Raw genomic sequence first — 18,890 nt, forward strand, 5'->3', positions numbered from 1 at the left:
TCAGCTCACTGCTGAGACGTCTGCACAAGGCATGGAGCAACAGAGATCGGTGTTCTCAAACTACTATATAATGATCTGATACGGAAATCTAGACTAAATCTAGACTAAAAGATATTTTTTGCTGGTCCTAAAAAATATTAATCAAGCAAAACACTTTCCTGAGGACACTTCCTGAGGATGTGTGAGCTCATACTTAAATTTGGAAATGGAATTTCAAGAGGAATTTCAAGAGACTCAGTTTCTTATTTTTCATTCATTCTTTCATTCATCTATTAATTCAATCAACCAACTTTTATTAAGTGTTTATTGACTACATGCCAAGTATACATTACATGTCAGTGACCCTGTGTACTAGTTATGTAGATTTTAAGTTAGAAGATTGGTTTTAAAATCCACTACAACCCATTAACTTTGCCAACTCTGGGAACCTCAGTGTTCTGTCCCACCTCACAGGGACGTTGTTAGGGTCCAATGACTTCATATACATTATGGATGTCATATGTAAACAGATGTCACTATTAGGAACATGAGGAATGTGCTGGTAGGGCAAACCTTAGCTTTGTAGATAACCATGGAATTCTTTCTAACAACACACTCAAATGACATCTCTCACAGGAGACAGCCTGTGTTATTACAGTGGGAAAGCAGCCTTTAGGCTACTTACTTTATCCCTGGGCATGAGTAAACCTTTAAAACCCTTTGGGGAGTTGGAATGCTTCACTTCCCATACAGTTTTCTAAGTCAGTAATCCTCCAAGGCCATTTGGCTTCCAGAATTTTTCACCAAACATTCATTGCTTCCCCATTTTTCTGTCTCAACCAATATTTCCTTATATTACATAATCATAATATCCCTGCTAGTCTGAAGGAAAAATCCTCCAAGGGCAGGTAATATAACATTTCTTATTAGGCCTATTTGATTCCTGTTGGGCATGGGCTTAGATGATCTGGCCAAAATTCTAGCTAGTTGCTGGCAGAATAGAAGGCTGAGCTGAGTTCCCATCTTTGTCCTATTTACCAAGTCAGAGCTGAGTGGCGTGAGGAAGGCCAGTGTCCCTCTTGGGCTGCTCTGCATTTCAGTCATGCCCTTGGTTAACCCATAAAGTCTTGAGTTTGGAAAAGCACCGTCTGACAGGACCTTGCTCACAAGTCCTTAAGGCAACTCTAGGAAGTCCAGAAGGCACTGACTACTCTTGAAGCGGCTGAAAATCTCCTTATTTTGCAGCCCATTCTGCTCATTCATTAAACCCTCAGACTTCTGTTTGGAGCATAAGACAGGTCAGTTTCCTGCACCACTGTGGACCTGACCACTGTATGATCTGTACTGTCCAGTATGGCATCCACTAGCCACGGGTGCGTATTGAGCACTAGGAATGTGGTTGGTCCATATGGACATGCACTGTAAGTGCAAAACAGTTAACAGAGCTTGAGGACTTAACAAAAATAGGAACGTAAAATATCTCATGAATAATTTAAAAATATTGGTTACATATTAAAATGATGATTTATTGAATATATTGGGTTCATTAAAGTGTAGTTTTATATTAACTCTTTTTTATTGAAATATAGTTGACATACAATATTATGTTAGTTTCAGGTATAGTACATAGCGATTTGACATTTGCATCCATCATGAAATGATCACCACGGTAAGTCTAGCAACGATCTATCCCCATGCAAAGTTGTTACAATGTTATTGACCATATTCCTCAGGCTGTACATGACATCCTCGTGGCTTATTTATTTTATAACTGGAGATTTTTCCCTCTTTATCCCCTTCACCTATTTGGCCCAAGCCCCACCCCCTCCCCTCTGGTAACCACTCATTTGTTCTCTGTATCTATGAGTCTGTTTTCATTTTGTTTTGCTTGTTTTGTTTTTTAGATTCCACATTTAAGTAGATCACAAGGTCTTTGCCTTTCTCTGACTTAATTCACTGAGCATAATACCTTCTAGATCCATCCACATTGCCCCAAATGGCAAGATTTCATTTTTTTAAAATTAAGTAATTAATTAATTTATTTTTGGCTGCATTGGGTATTTGTTGCTGCACGCGGGCTTTCTCTAGTTGCGGCAAGTGGGGGCTACTTTTCATCGTGGTGCGTGGGCTTCTCATTGCGGTGGCTTCTCTTGTTACAAAGCACGGGCTCTAGGCACACGGGCTTCCGAAGTTGTGGCACGCAGGCTCAGTAGTTGTGGTGCGCAGGCTCTAGAGCACAGGCTCAGTAATTGGGGCACACGGGCTTAGTTGCTCCACAGCATGTGGGATCTTCCCGGACCAGGGCTCGAACCCATGTCCCCTGCATTGGCAGGCGGATTCTCAACCACTGCGTCACCAGGGAAGTCCCTCATTTTTTTTTTTTTTTAATGACTTCCTGCAACGATCTGTCAGGACCTCAAAGAGAGTGGTGACCGTTCCTCCCTCGTGTTGCCTCTGCCTGAGTTCAGCATGTTTCCCAGTCCCCTGTCCATACTGTATGCCCCTATTTCCTCTTCTACTAACTGTCCTTTTTGTTGTCTGACAGATGATGATGATTTAAGAAGCAGCAGAGTCAAAGAACACTGGCATTTTGAAGATTTGAGAGAAGGGCTGACCTCAAGTTTTCATATCTAGGTCTATGTAAACACACAAAATCCTTTCCTCCCCTATCTAAAATTCTTTCCATAAACTCATTTGACTGAAAGATGAAGTCATGTGTATGAAAATATCCATGAGATTCTGAACATGTTTATCAGTAAAAAGAATTTCATTTTCCACAGGGAACTCTACTCAACACTCTGTAATGGCCTATATGGGAAAAGAATCTAAAAAAGAATGGAGGGCTTCCCCGGTGGTGCAGTGGTTGAGAGTCCGCCTGCTGATGCAGGGGACACGGGTTCGTGCCCTGGTCCGGGAGGATCCCACATGCTGCGGAGCGGCTGGGCCCGTGAGCCGTGGCCGCTGAGCCTGTGCATCCAGAGCCTGTGTTCTGCAACGGGAGAGGCCACAACAGTGAGAGGCCCACGTACCGAAAAAAAAAAGAAGAATGGAGATATGTACATGTAAGACTGAATCACTTTGCTATACACCTGAAATTAACACAACATGGTGAATCAACTATACTCCAATATAAAATAAAAATTAAATTTAAAAAATTTTAAATTTCATTTTCTAGAAAACTTACTTCTGTTAGACAGTGGGGGTAACCAACAGTTCAGAAAGGAGAATACTGGGCCAAGTCACCTTTAGCATTTCCTTCCAGCTCTAAGATCGAGTCTGTAATTCCCTGTCCCAGGGTTTTATCCAGGCTGGAGGGGAGCTGTCTCAGGGATGGAGAGAGACCATGCAGACCAGATACATCTTCAGTGGAAGCTTCATCTTCATAGACATTTGCCCTCTAGAAACAGAGTTAAGGTCAATCCCTTTGCCAAGAGGTCAACAAACTACCTTCTCAACTAGGTCAGTAGACTAGGCGTAAAAGACCTCAAGGACCATGAAGTCTCCTTAGAGGGACTTTTTGAACATTCAGAACATGCGTCAATAAACTGGCCTAGACCCAGAATTCACTGAAGGGAGAAAAAACACAAAAGACTATGATAAACCCAAGGATTATCTTCTTGGCATTCCCTAGAACAGCTGTCTGGCAAATGTTACACGATGTCTGAGATGATTTTAGAAACTTCGTCTTGAGGAAGAACACGTAGAGAGAATACCAGACAGATTTGCCCTCATTTTTTGTCACAGAATAAGAATTTCAGGGCCATTGGTACTTTCAGTGAAATCATCCTGATGATGGTCTTATCATTGTTTGAAACTTAAATCATGTCACATCTAATAAATTTATAACCAAGTGCGGTCACAAAATAAGGTGATACCAATAGTTACTTGGGTCTTCCTTCTCTTCCTGTTGCTTTTCCTCATTATCGTGGTAAATGGAATATTCAAAAGCTGTGTTAAACAAGAGAATTCTGCCAAGTATCTATAGATGCCCATCTTAAATGAAATACATATTCAGGGGTAAAATGATGAATGAGATGTGCTTTCCTAAATTTCCTTTCAGACCTCATTTTCTCCCCAAATATCCTATTCTCAGGGCTTAGTAAAACAGATTATGCCAGAGAGGGGGAGGGAGGGAGAGATAAAGAGAGAGAAAGAAAGAGAGAGAAGAAGGAACGTTACCCGTGAGGGCTGGAATGAAAATTACAGCAAGACTGTGATCAGAGTAGAAAACTCAATGTAGCTCTTGGGATCTATACCTGTGGGGGTGAGTGAGAGGATGGCCTAGCATGAACCCCTCACTCTGTTCTTGTTCACATCAGAATTCTAAGTGAAAGAGCAGTTTGTCAACATGGATCACTCACATCAAGGTAGTGTCTGAACATTGAACACGTGACTCAGCCATTACCTGAAGATGCCACCTTAGCAGTTCACATGATAAAGTTTGGGGTTTTGCGTGTGTGTGTGCAGGTGTTGGTTACTTTATACAATAATTATGGGGAGCTTTGTGGCTAATCTAGAAATCAAACTATCATTTGTAACATGATTTCCACGTTCTAAATAATAATTTTTAAAAAATTTTGGAACAGAGCAGGATCGCGACTTGGGGGCAACCTGTTCCACTGGGAGAGAATGGAGAGTCAGTGCAGCTTCCTATGGAATGCTGTAGAAATACTCCAAACATTCCCCAGGCATGTCACTTCTTTGAAAAAGAAGAGTAGAAACAGCTAAGCTGGAGTTTGCCCCAGCACACACACAGAGCTCTGGACGTCAGCAGACTTCATTCTCTCTTCACAAAGGAAATGGGTATGTGCTGACTGCATGTCTCCTCTCATTTCCAGCCTTAATTTTCTTTCTCCTCTGCCTTCCCCAGGTTATATTAAGCTAAATGATAGGTTCACTAGGTGTTGTAGATTTCCTAAAGTCTGCAAGGAAAATAGACTTACTGATCAACCCAGACAATGCTGAAGTGCATTAAGACAATGAAGGAAGGAAGGAAGGAAGGGAGGGAGGAAGGAGGGGGGAGGGGCAAGCCAGTCATCCTTAGACAAGAAGAGACATACACTGTATGATATTTCATTGGAAGTTGATCATTTAGTGGGAAGGCAGTAGAGAGCACAGAAGAATCCAACACAGGAAGGTATTGTTCTGTGTGGTGGTGAGCTGGTGTGGCTTTCATTCATCCCACACTCTGATGAGAGCACATTCATTTCTGGTGGTCCTCCTTTTGAAGAAAACCAGTATTCACATTACAAAATCAGACTTAAAAAAACCCCCAAACCTTAAAGTATTCTTTTAGATGGGAACCATCTCAATAGCCTTAAGTGTTTTGTTTTTCAGAACATTTTTTTTTCATTGAATGGGTCCAATTTAAAGGTAAAATGAAAGAATGCTTGCTAACTAAAAGTTGACTGTAAATGACTACCAGCCATCATGAATTTAAACTAGCGAGGGGAGGGAAGGTTTGGGAGTGTGGGATTAGCAGATGCAAACTGGTATATATAGGATGGATAAACAATAAGGTCCTACAGTGTAGCACAGGGAAGTATATTCAATAGCCTGTGATAAGCCACAATGGAAAAGAATATGAAAAAGGATATATATATATATATATATATATATATATATATATATATATATATATATATGTATAACTGAATCACTTTGCTGTAGAGCAGAAATTAACACAACATTGTAAATCAACTATACTTCAATAAATTTTTTTAAAAAAGAGTGAGGAGATAGGACTGGTTTATAGACATTGCACGTAATCCTTTCTATCCCTGCACCAGGCTGTCGCAACTGACAGGTTACTACACTGTCCTTGAGGGAGGGAGCCTACTTCCTGGAAGAAGTGACAAAAATATGTTTAATATTCTCTACTTTGACTTGTTTGTGCCTGAATTTCTTCTTTAAATTTTTAATTTTACAATAATTTCATACTTACACAAAAATTGCAAAAAAAACCACACCTTTTTTTCTGAGCTTGAATACTTTAGTGTGTAATTTTTACAAATTCCCTTACATAATTATAATGCAATCATTAAAATAAGGAAATTAACATTGACACATTACTACCATCTAATCCTCAGATGCCATTCAAGTTTTGACAATCAAAGAATGATTGTTATAGCAGATGGATCCAGTTCAAGCGGACCTGCTGCATTTAGTTGTCATATCGCTTCAGTTCCTTCACTTAGAATACTTCCTCAATCTTTCCTTGATTTTATAACTTTGATACTATTGAATATCACATTCTGATTATTTTGTGGGATGTCCCTCAATTTGCGTTTGCCATTTGATATTTCCTCCTGAGTTCATTGTAAAGTTGCTCTTTTTCTCTTTGTAATTAATAAGAATTTTGTGTGGAAGTACTCTGAAACTATGCAAATCTCCCATTTCTTAAACTTTCACCTATTAGTTTTAACAACTACTGATGTTTCTTAGATGATTTAATTATTACCGTGATGGTTGCTAAATGACAAATTTTCTAATTCCATCATTTCTCCATTTATTAGTTGGTGTTTTACTGTAAGAAAAAGTTTTTTCTCCTCTCTTTCTTTAGTTCTATCAGTATGGACTTACAGATTTTTATCTTAATGATTATAATATATTAATATCATTATTTATTTTGATACATAAATTGCCCCAGATTTGACCAGTGAGAGTGCTTTGAGGCTGACTTCTGTGTCTTTTTATATATCCTCATTCTTTGAAAGGCTGTGAGTCTTTTGAATGGTAGCTCTGCTGGGCTCAGTGGAAAGGGGGCTGTTCTTAGAGTCTGAAGACCTGGGTTGAAGTCTTCTTGACTTCTTTCATTCCCAGTTGGGTATCCTTGGGAAAGTAGCCCTTCTGTATTCTGTAAATGGGGGTAATCAATACCTGTATTATCTTTAATATCTATATTGATTGAATTAAATCTGTATAAAAGGAAACATGATATTGATCTTACTAATCATGAAATGTAGTATTCATAAAAATTTCATTGCATTTGAAAACTATCTAGGGTTAGATTTTCCTGGGTCTGTCAGGATTGTTGAGAACATTGTAGAAAATGAAACAGGTTACTTATAGGCAATTACTTTCAAAAGCAAAAATTATAAAAGAACCATGAAAAGAAAATTTTTTTTTTTGTGGTACACGGGCCTCTCACTGTTGTGGCCCCTCCCGTTGCGGAGCACAGGCTCCGGACGCGCAGGCTCAGCGGCCACGGCTCACGGGCCCAGCCGCTCCGCGGCATGTGGGATCTTCCCAGACCAGGGCACGAACACGTGTCCCCTGCATCGGCATGTGGACTCTCAACCACGTGCCACCAGGGAAGCCCTGAAAAAAATTTTAAATAGAAATGATATTTGATGTGGGATGAATGTACATTTTAAGATGTTTAAAATGATGTGGAGTGGGACCCTCGAACTAGGAGAGTTGAGGGCTTGTGAAGGACGTAAGCCAGGCAGAACAGTTGGGGAGTGAGTCCCCTGTTCCTGTTCCAACCACAGAGGCTGGACAGCTAGAGTTTTGGGAGCAGTAAGTGCCTTCCTGTGCTGGATGGTGGAGTGGGAATCAATCCCTAATTAGTCTGTGACCCTGAGCAGACTGCGCCCCTCTCTGGGGCTCACAGTCCTCAATAAAACCAAAATACAAGCAAATATGCAAAAATCCTTTAAGCTCTCTTACACCTCTAAGAACTGTCTGTGACAGACATAGAAAACAAATGTATAGTTACCAAAGGGGATAGCGGGGTGGCGGGGAAGGCGGGGTGGGGGAGAGCTAAATTAGGAGTTTTGGATTAACATACACATGACTATATATAAAATAGGTAAACAACGAGGACCTACTGTATAGCACAGGGAACTATACTCAGTATCTTGTAATAACCTATAATGGAAAAGAATCTGAAAAAGAATATGTATATGTATAACTATATATATATATATATATATATATATGTATAACTGAATCACTTTGCAGTACACTTGAAACTAACACAACACTGTAAATTCACTATAGCTCAATAAAAACAAACAAACAAGCGGAAAAAAAAAAAAAAACCCTCTGTCTGAAGATGCTGGACTCCATGATCGCTCTCCATCCTCGAGACTCTAAAATTCTATGTACCATCCTCTGAGCTTTGATTCCAGGAGCTATTTATTTTGAACATCAGGTTCTGCATAGCCCATAATCAAGGATTCAACTTCTCCCGCTGCTGGTGTCTCCTTCAGAGAGGAAGTAGACCCGTCGGGCTTTGTGAGCTGGCATTCTCCCCTCTTTAAACATAATTGCGTCCCCGCCCTAGGGACTGGGCTGAGAGAAGGAAAGGCTTTCTTCCTGATCCATACGTATACGGGTTTGTAGTCCTTGCCCTTGACAATTATATCAAAAGGAGGATATTTTGCTAAGGTGGAGTATTAGTTTTCCATGGTTGCTGTAACAAATTACCACAAACTGGGTGGCTTAAAACAACTGTGATTTATTTTCTCACAGTTCTGGAGGCCAGAAGTCTGAACTCAAGATGTTAGCAGGCTTTAGGCTCCCTCCAAAAGCTCTAGGTGAGAGTCCACCCTTGCCTCTTTTAGTTTCTGGTGACCCCAAATGTTCTTTGGTTTGTGGCTACATCGCTCCAATTTCTGCCTCTGTCTTCTCCTCTTCATCTTTATAAGGGCACTTGTCATTGGATTTAGAGAGCACTTGGGTGATCCAGGATGACCTTATCTAGAGATCCTTACTTAATTACATCTGCAAGTTTCCTTTTTCCAAATGAGGTCACACTCACAAGTTCTGGGAGATTGGATATTGACATATCTCTTGGGGCTACCATTCAACCCACTGCAGGGGGCATGAATGTTGGGCTACTGGCTCTTAGATGAGCTCTAGAGTGTCAGTGATGGTGGATAGAGAGGGTGCTGTGAACAGCGTCAGGGAGAGGGAAGGATGGAAAGGGTGAGGAGTGTGCACATGACCCCTGTTGACCTTGGCTAGTGCTGTCATCAGCAGTCCTGCAGTTTAGTGAGGGCCATTCTGAGCACCCGTCTCTCCTCCTTTCCAAAGGAGGGTGCTGTATCAGTAAGTTAGGCTTGGCTCTGCTGCAGTCACAAACAACACCAGAATCTCAATGGTTCATACAAGCATTTTTCATTCACTTGCCTTACGTCTCTGATAGGTTGGCAGCAGGACTGCTCCAGGCCACTTTTACTCTGGGACCAGGATGATGGAGTGGTAGACTGGGAATATGGCCAGTCTTGTGGCAGATGGAGAAGAGTGCATGATAAACCTCGAGCTGGCTCTAGAATCTTCTGCCTGGAAGTGATGGGTGCCTTTCCTGCTCATTTCACTGGCCAGGGCAAATCACATGGCCAAGGTCAATGGCAATGAGGAAGAGAAAGATCAGCTTTTCCCAGGGAAGGGCAGTGAATGTTTATGAACCACAGTAAGGCAAGCCACAGGTGCTACAGGAACAGCCCCTCTGTCTGCTGAAAAGATGCATAGCTTCCTCTACCATTTCTCACCCAGGGAAGATTGCTGCTCATCCAGGTTTTCTTGAAACCCTTAGCATTCAATTCTCCAGGGACTGTGCTATCTGCATTTTTTGAGTATACCCTACTCGTTATCCTGTACTATGCAGGCCTCCCATTCCGGCTCATTCCCCATCCCCCAGGAAAAAACCATCGGGTTATAGTTTCATGCCATTTTCTGGTAGAGCTGCTGTTGGGACTATACTTTCCAAACACAACCTACATTGAGTGTCTCCAGTCTAGTTATTTTCACAGCAGCTGTGGGAAGAACACTTTGCTCCTTCCTCTGTTTGCAGAGGCTCTGAGGAAATGGTCAAAGGCTTGGCCCTGAAGTCAAGATGGAATCATCTACGGATCCCAAAAGTCTTCAACAATTAAGGCGGAATAGGTCTTAAAGAGGTGGAGTGCAGCTTCCGTGAATCTAATGGTCTGTAGATGAACTGCAAGGTTCTGTAAGTTTCTTAAATTGTAAGTATAACTGAGGGAGAGTATATGTCCAGTGGCTGTGTATTTTCTGGGGCCAGGAATCATAGCTTACATCTGATCCTCAAAGAATCTGTGAATCCAGGAAGATTAAGAACCATGGAATCTCAACCATGTACCAAATGGATTGATTCTAATGTATTAGCTAACTTCCTCAAAAGCCTTTTCCCTATACGTTGGTTTTGTTTCAGTGAGCTCATTTCTCTAGTATCACAACCTACTCTGGGAGAAAGAAATAGTCTTTGGAAAGTTACACTGACTTCCAAAGCCGGGAAGGTATCCTTTGGTGCATTCCTACCCCAGCAATTATTGCCCTTCGAGTGCCTGCAGAGCTCCCTCCAGCCTTCCCTTTAGTCTCCATGGGGACTCATTAGGTTTCTAATAGCCAAGTGGGAAGACTTACAGTGCTGGCTTACCAGAAGGCCTTGTTTTGGGAATTTCACAGACAGGGCAGCTTCTCTCTTGTAAGGAAATTTACACCCCACGACGCAGAATAGGGAATGACTGTGGCAGATGACGATAATAGGATTGCATCAATATTATATGCTTGCCAGCCAAAGAACCAATGTTTTCACAGCACAGGTTATTTATTCTCCTTTATGAAACTAGTTCGATGTGAATAGTATTTCCTTTTTACAGATAAGGAAACACAGGGTCAATATTTTATTAGCCTCTTGGAGCAGAGATTCTTAACAGGGTCCTTGGATGGGACTTCAGGGGTCTGTGAACCCCTGAAATGACCTGCAAAGACAAGAATAAATTTGTATGCGCATTTGGGAGGGGAGGGGAGAGGGAGGAGCGTGAGATTTTCATCAAATTCTACAAAGTTCTGTGACTGTACAAAGTTCAAAACCACTCCCCTAGGGTTCTATTCTCGTAAAATAACTGGCAGATTAGCCTAATCTTAACGTGCAGCCCTATCTTTGTGAGTTTTTTTCCCCCTTTGGTTGCTGACCTCCACGACAGTGAAAAAACTAGAAAGCAAGAACAATCGTGGACGAGTCATATTTAGATAAGTTTCCCTTACCTACCTCTCTTCCGGAAAGTTTAAACTCTTACTTCTACCCATGATCATCCCACGTATGTTAGAGTCCCAAAGACAGAGTGGAAAGAAACCTTAAAAATCATCAGGATTCATGGATGGGAAAACTGAAGCTTAGAACTGAGGCTTAATCACACTCACATAATAAATCAGTGATCAAGTGAACGTTCATTCCTTTCTGCGAAATCAGCTCCCATCTCAGTTGGAAACCCCTTGCCAATATTTTTAAACAAATGCCAATTCAATAAGATTCATTTTTCTTGACATTATGTAAATGAGGCAAAGGAGACTGAGTGGCCTTCTGTCCAGGGAGTAGGAAGTGAAGCCTGTCTGGGGCTACACGCTCCCTTGGGACACATTGTGGTGTCAGAAAGGAGTTCTGGAAGAAGGAGGCCCTTGTCCATTTCTGTTTCGTGAGTGAGCCCCTTCTCTTGGCCACAGCTGGAGGCGTGGCTCCCGACCCACTTCCCCACCTCGGAGAGGGAGCAGAGCGTTAAACCAAAGTGCATCTCCTCAGGACGCCCGGCAGGTTCTGCTCTCCCAGAGCTGCCATCAGAACCTCCTTTCCTCCCCAGCCTTGCTTCCCACTGAGGGAAACGTTGACTTTTCCAGGTTAAATGTTCCGAGTCAAATAGTCCCTCCCGTGAGAAGCAGAACCATGGTCAGGTCAGGGGACCAGAGAGGCCGTGAGCTGATGCTGTTGAAGTGTGCCGGGTTTGATCTTTAAAGATATTTAAATGTCTTTCTGCCCCAGAGGCAAACTTTGTTCTGGCTGGAGGGACCCTGGACCTCTCTAACCTCCATGAGGGGTAAAGTCTGGTGTTAATGTCACTAGCGAGCCGTCAGTCACAGAAACTGGCCATGCCCCGGTGTCTTCCAAGCGGACCTAACAGTGTTTCTTCAGAGAGACCTTTGATAAGACACTTCAGAAATGTAGTGATTCATAAGAAAGATGTTATTTCCTACAGACTAGGAAAGTTGGAGGATGCTTTAAGATATTATTCACTCATTAGACAGACAGATGAGGAAACCAGAAAGGGGCAGCTTCCTGAGGGCCCAGAGCCAGGAGGTAGCAGCGCTGGGCGGGAGACTTGGGTCTTGTGACTGAGCTGTGTGCTTCAGGCTGCTCTCCACATCACAACTTTCTGTCTTCCTTCCTACTCAGACAGTCTTCCTTAAGCTTCAATCTCCAAATTGTACCGATGGTTCATTTGTGGGACCCCAAGGCAAATTTCAAGAACTAAAGAATGCAGATCAAAAGATTTGCCGAGGGCTACCCTGGTGGCGCAGTGGTTGAGAGTCTGCCTGCCGATGCAGGGGGCGCGGGTTCGTGCCCCGGTCCGGGAGGATCCCACATGCGGTGGAGCGGCTGGGCCCGTGAGCCATGGCCGCTGAGCCTGCGCGTCGGGAGCCTATGCTCCGCAACGGGAGAGGCCACAGCAGTGAGAGGCCCGCTTACCACAAAAAAAAAAAAAAAAAAAAAAAGATTTGCCGAATAGCATCTAAGGGACTTTTGAACACACTCTCATTGAGTGGAGAGGGCTGCATCCCGTCCTTGCAATCAGGATAGTGCACAGACCCTAGTCCTTCTGCTTCTACATCCTCTACAAGCCCAGAGCCCAGGGATCCTACTAGGACATGGCCGAAGCCAGCTATCCATCCACACACGTGTCCAAGGCCACTTGTGTGGGAACCCGTTCTCATCACGTCTGCCTCCGGAGACTTCAGATGACACCTCCCCACTCTCCCTTCCCCTGCTCCAGCCCCTCTCCGGTCGTGCAGGAGCCAAAGGGGATTTGTGCAAACAGGCACAGGCCCAAGCCCAACCCAGGCCTGAGGAACTTGACCTGAAGCAAGAGGATAACCCAGGACAACACACTCAGCTCCCCGGACGAGGAGGGGTGGCCCGGCAGCCGGAAAGAAAACTCCTGGACTTTTTATTGAATCCATAAAACAAAAGGTGAAGGGGTTCTGGGGAGGGGAGGAACGTCCGATGATTTATGGCGCTGGTGTGCAGAGGAGGAGAGCAGGGAACTCTGTCCAGCTCGGCGGGCGGCGTGTGATTCATTTCCCCCGGGGCCGCGGGGCCGGGCGGGCGGGCGCAGGCAGCCTGGGGCAGCCGCACACCCCGCGCTCGTTTATTTACGGTGGTTTATCAGCGGCTGCGCGCGGCGATAAAGTTTATGAAAAGAGGCGGCGGCTCCGGCCGGCGGCCCGGCCCGCGCTCCTTTCCCACACTGATTAGGATCGAGCAGGGCTTTGGAAGCTGTAGTTAAGGATCTCGGGTGCCCGGAGCCGCGTCTCCCCCTTCCTGCCCCGCCCGCCCGCCGGCTGCCCGGCTGCTGCCCCGCGGGGGAGCCGAGGTCAGGGTTGCGGCCGCGGCCCGGCCCGGGCAGGGGAGGGGAGAACCGCCCCGCGCGGGAGGAGGAAAGGGAGCGCCCTGGCCAGGGATGCTGGCAAGGAAGAGAAAAATACCATTCAAATAAAAATGCGCAATCCCCGTGTTAAGAGGTAGAAGAGGGATGATGGGGATTTTTCTCCCCTGGAAGTGTGGTGTATTCTCATCCCCTGCGCTTACTTTTTGAGATCCTTCTCCATCATTTCACCTACGTTGTTTTGTCTTTGCATTTGGACTTCAACTTTTCTTTTCCTTTTCATGAGCATATTTTGTTCGTCCCTTCAAGGTAGTTATTGAACACCTACTTTGCAGGACCCCTCTAAGCATGGGGGTTTTGGCGTGGGGGGAGATTCAAATATGAAGAGGGCGGTCCTGTCCCTCAAAGTTCTCATGTCCACAGGGACAGACAGTCCAGTAAAGTGTAACAGCAGCCCTGGGACTATACGTAGCAGACACTGAGGCCGGCAGGAAGGCAGGTGCCGCTCTAACGCCTTGGCGGCATTAACTTGTTTACCGGGTCAGAGCGACTTTAGGAGGGAGCTGCCATTATTATGCTATTTTACATAAGGTAAAACTATGGCCCAGAGAGGGCCAGTGGCTTGCTTGAGATGACTCAGAAGTCAGTGGCTGAGCTGGGATTTGAACCCAGGCAGAAAGGCCCCGGAGCCTGGGCACCTAACCTCGAAATCTCCCTGACGCTCTAGAATAGATAGGGAGCAACGAGAGTGCAGCAGCCTGATGGCCTATCCTTCCTGGGAAAGACGGTGGACAGTGGACTGTCTGCAGGTGGGGCGGGCATCATGAGGGTTGGGCTCAAATAGTAGGTTTTCACAAGACAGGCATGATGGCCAGAGGAAGGCAGTTTTAAACGGAAAGAACTTCTTCTGCCGTCCTGAGTTCTCCAGGCCCAGCTCCTTTCACCTTCCATTTTGTATTTTCTCCAAGGAATGGGAGAGCAGTAGTGCAGAACCTTCATACTGCGTGAAAAGAAGGTCACCTTCCCAGGCCATTTCCTTGATCTGGAAGGCTCTATCTGCAACTGCTGTAATCCTAACAGTTTTCAAGTCTGAACAGTGTCATCCCCTCCTGAAAGCTCTCCTGGCGGCTCCTTATTTTCCTGCCAATGACTGAAAGCAATCCTTCCTCCTCCTGTCTCTCACGCTTGCCTGTATGCAGTAAAGCTCGGGAGTTTGGCCTCCATCTGTCCTTCTTACTAGACTGTGAACTCCTGGAGGGCACTGGGATATTCCTCCCCTTCTCACCTGCTTCTGCCCCAGGCCTGGTTTACTATCCTGCACATACGAGGTGCTTACTAACTGCATTTGGTGAATAAATGAGGGAGAGAGAGAAAGCGTCTGATCTCATAGGTGTCTCATTTACCCCTCGTTGGATTTCATAATCAAGCAAGCTAAAAATGGAGATATGTGTCCCCACCAGAGAAGGTCTGGACCAACTCTGCCAAGAGAACACAAAGGCAGAGTCACCCAAACCCCGAGTCCCTTAAAATCCCTCCAAACTGGGAGTAGGATGAGTCCTGGAGCCTGGGCATAGCAGGAAGTCTTGTTGCCCCAGTTATGGGGAAAGGGCTGTGAGGGACCGGAGCCAGGCACTTCATTGCATAATCCGTCTTGATTTCAGTGAGGTTTTCCATGGGGCCAGTGGCATGGTGGTGGACATTTGACTCCAAAGGGTAAGGCATAACTACGGGCACCTGTCAGCACCACTGCTAAGGGAGTCAGAGCTGCCTCTCGTTCTTTGTTGTATTTTTGTTTGTTTAGAACCAGCTTTTTAAAAATTTAATTGGAAAAGTACCACATGCACATGATTTAAATTTGAAGTGATTCAAAAGGGTATACAATGAAAATTCTGCCTCCAGCATAGACTCCTCAACTCATCACCTCCCTCCCCAGGGGCAGCCATCGTTAAGAGTTTCTTTTCCCAAGATGCTGTGTGCACATATATACAATATTTTTGTATTTTTTCATGATGACTTAATGAGGTTATTGTGGACATACTCAGTGCACTTGCAGGTGTTGGTGATGTTGGTACGGTTGTTGACACCCTGGAAAAGAAGTTTAATGTCCACTGAGCTTGAGAACTGGAGAACTAGTCTTGTCCATTCTGAGTGATGTTGAGTAATAAAAGCTGTGTAGTAGGGCTTCCCTGGTGGCGCAGTGGTTGAGAGTCCGCCTGCCGATGCAGGGGACACGGGTTCGTGCCCCGGTCTGGGAAGATCCCACATGCCGCGGAGTGGCTGGGCCCGTGAGCCATGGCCACTGGGCCTGCGCGTCCGGAGCCTGTGCTCCGCAACGGGAGAGGCCACAACAGTGAGAGGCCCGCGTACCGCAAACAAAACAAAAAACAAACAAACAAAAAAAACTGTGTAGTAGCAAAATGTAGATATCTCAAATACTATACGGAAGAAGATTGATCTGGCCCATGGGTAGTGGAGAAAGGATCCAAAGAGGCATGGTTGGCCACAGGGCAGGAAGTGTTAGGCCATCTCTAGCAAGTACCAGTATGCTGTCAATCAGGGTGGATCCTAAGGAGTATAACTGATGGAAACCAGCAAATTATTTACTAGTAGGTGCTCATTAAAGTATTTACAAATCTCCTGTTATTTGTACTCTGTTATAGACTGGTAGGAGGGAGAGTCACAGAAGTGAATAAGGTAACTTCTAGTTAAATAACGAGGACCAGAATGCACTCATATGACATTAAAATAAAGATGCCCTCCATAGACTGGTTGACAGAACTGGCATCCTTTAATCTAGACAAGAAAAGGACAGAAGGTGACAATTATATAAGTACCTGGTAAAGGAAGCTGAGCGCCCCAGGCCTCACTGCCTGAGTGTGACTTCTTAGTGGTGCTCTACCCTAAGGTACCTAGGGCAAGGGATCTCCGGCTCTCTGCACAGCCCAAGAGCCCCAGGGCCTGCTCCTGATGGCTGCCCCTAGGCACGCTGCAGCCAGAGTTCTGGGGAATGAGGAAGAAGGCTCTTTGCTCATCTCCCCTTCGTGTGACATTCCAGTAGCGTGGCCCCAAAGCTCTACCGTCTGCACTCTGTTCCCATAAAACTCCAACAAAATTGTCTTTTCCATTTTCCCTTCTGGTCCTGATGCTCTTGATAAAACTCAGATATGAGTCGAAAACGTGTTTAACCAAGGCGTACTTGGGATGAATTGCTTCCAATGAACAAGACTGTCCTCCAGGGTCAACCCGGGCCCCCTCAGGTCTCCTTTGCCCCAGAACGCCCTCCCTCCCAGGAGCCCCTTGGTCCCTCATGCAGTTGTCAGATGTGCTTGGACACATCAGACTCCAGCTCAGGCGCAAACTAGGACCTAGATTCCCCCTAATAATAACTAGCAAGTGCTTGGTTGTTTTGATGAAAGATTCTGCTGATTGTTCTATAAGGAAGGTCAGATAAGAGGCTGTGGATATAAACGATGGCAGGAAAGATTTTAGAGAGTGAAAAGGGAGGATTTCTTATATCAGGATGATAGGAAGGAAAGTTATTTCAATCTCTCTAGGGAAAAGTCTGCAGTCTTTCTTGAGTTGTTCAGGAAGAGGAGTCCTAGTTCTTTCCTAGCCAAGACCTTTAAAATCGAATAATAGTGGCTTTTCCCCTAATTCAGGTAATGTAATTTCTCCATGTAAATTTTTTTCCATGCATTTTTCTTACGTCTTAAACCTTTAGCACCTGCAGGCAACAAAACTAATGAACAAGTAGTAAACAGATATGAACGGGGAAACTTGAAAACCACCGATCCTGCTGAGTTTGTTGGTTTTTCTAAAGAACATGAGTGCTTGTGGTTTTATACTGCCTGCCCATAATGTAGCCATATTTTCTGCTGTTAAAGTGGTTCCTAGTTCATGGACGGAATGAAACAGACCATTAATCCAGGGTGTTCCTGGAGGAGCCTCATATTTCAGGAGGCATACCACGACTTTTCACCTTTTCATCCTCCACCACTTGAGTACACTTGAGCTTCGCTGTTGTCCACCCTTGAGTATTAGTTTCCGTTCCTTCCCCCTGCCCACCTCTCTCCACCTCTGCTGTTTCACATCATGGCCCAGACTGACTCCCCTCCTCTGCCAGGCTAAAGATAACCTCTCCATCTGGGATATCACCCACAGGCTAAATTTATTCTCAGAGGTGAGTTGGGGCTATCCTGTCCAGTGACTCCAGGTAAACATCTAAGCCCTCAAGGCTGTATGTCATTGAAAGAGATGAAAGGAGCTTGGGAAGGGGAAGGGACCCCTGGGGAGAGAGGGGGAGGGGTAGGAAGGAAAGATGAAGAGGGAGATTCATAGGAAGCTGGCAAAGGGACTTCAGAGAAAGGGTGACACACCGTGACACTGTGACTACAGCATAAGCTCAGTTAGTCTGAAGGATTTGACTGCCCCCAGCAAAGATTCCATTTCTGTCGGTTATAATATTACCGTAATACAACCCTCAGAGGGAAAAGCCCAGTGCTAATTAGGGCTCAAGAAGTCAGTGGACTTGATGTACAGAATGGGGTGTTTAGTTTTATGATATGGCTATGGGTTACATGAGAGACTATTAAAAGAACTCCATAAAATGTGGCTTGGAGCAATGGGGTTGCAGCCTCTGCCAGAGGGTCAGCCCTGTTCAGAAGTTGTTTTAGATCAGGGCTGATGTCTAGCTGGTATGGACGTTCTGGTTCGTATTACTGAGTGGTCAGTAAGAGCCAGACAGTGTTCCTGGAACTGGAGATGCGACAGTTATCTGGAAGTGGTTCCGCTCTGAGAGAATGTCCAGTCCATTGGGGCCAGAACTAGGTAATCAGGGAGACCAGGGGAATCAGGGGTGGCTGAGCTTTGCTTCTGAAGCCCATTCCTGGCCTGAGTGTATCTTAGGTGGGGACCATCCTGGGTGACTCTTGGTGAGAAGCTTCTGTCTGTGGTTCTACTTTGCCCCCACAGGTTACTAATAGCCTGGTGGGTCCGCTGAGAGCATGGAGTTCCCAAGAGGGGCTCTCATTGTACAGACATAGAGGTGGAGAGAGGCCAAGGACTGCTTGCCATCTCCCTCCTTACACTCTAAAATTGCTTGTAAGCATCAAACATTTTATGATGTATTTCGCTGAATTAACAATTGAACAGAATAATTCTTTAACCTTTCATAAGAGAGAAATATTAGACAATCTGGATAGGAAAAAAGAAGATAATAAAAATTATAAATTCACCATCTAGGGACAACAATTTAGCGTTTGTTCATGCAAATTTTTTTTTTTGGATGCACAGGCTCAGAGGCCATGGCTCACGGGCCCAGCCGCTCTGCGGCATGTGGGATCTTCCCGGACAGGGGCACGAACCCGTGTCCCCTGCATCGGCAGGCGGACTCTCAACCACTGTGCCACCAGGGAAGCCCTCATGCAAACTTTTTTTCTGGATGTATTTCCTATTTCTACAGATGAGGGAGATACATACACACATACATACACATATGTATGTACT

This window comes from Delphinus delphis, chromosome 4 (genome assembly GCF_949987515.2).
Source record: "Delphinus delphis chromosome 4, mDelDel1.2, whole genome shotgun sequence".
Lineage (NCBI taxonomy): Eukaryota > Metazoa > Chordata > Mammalia > Artiodactyla > Delphinidae > Delphinus > Delphinus delphis.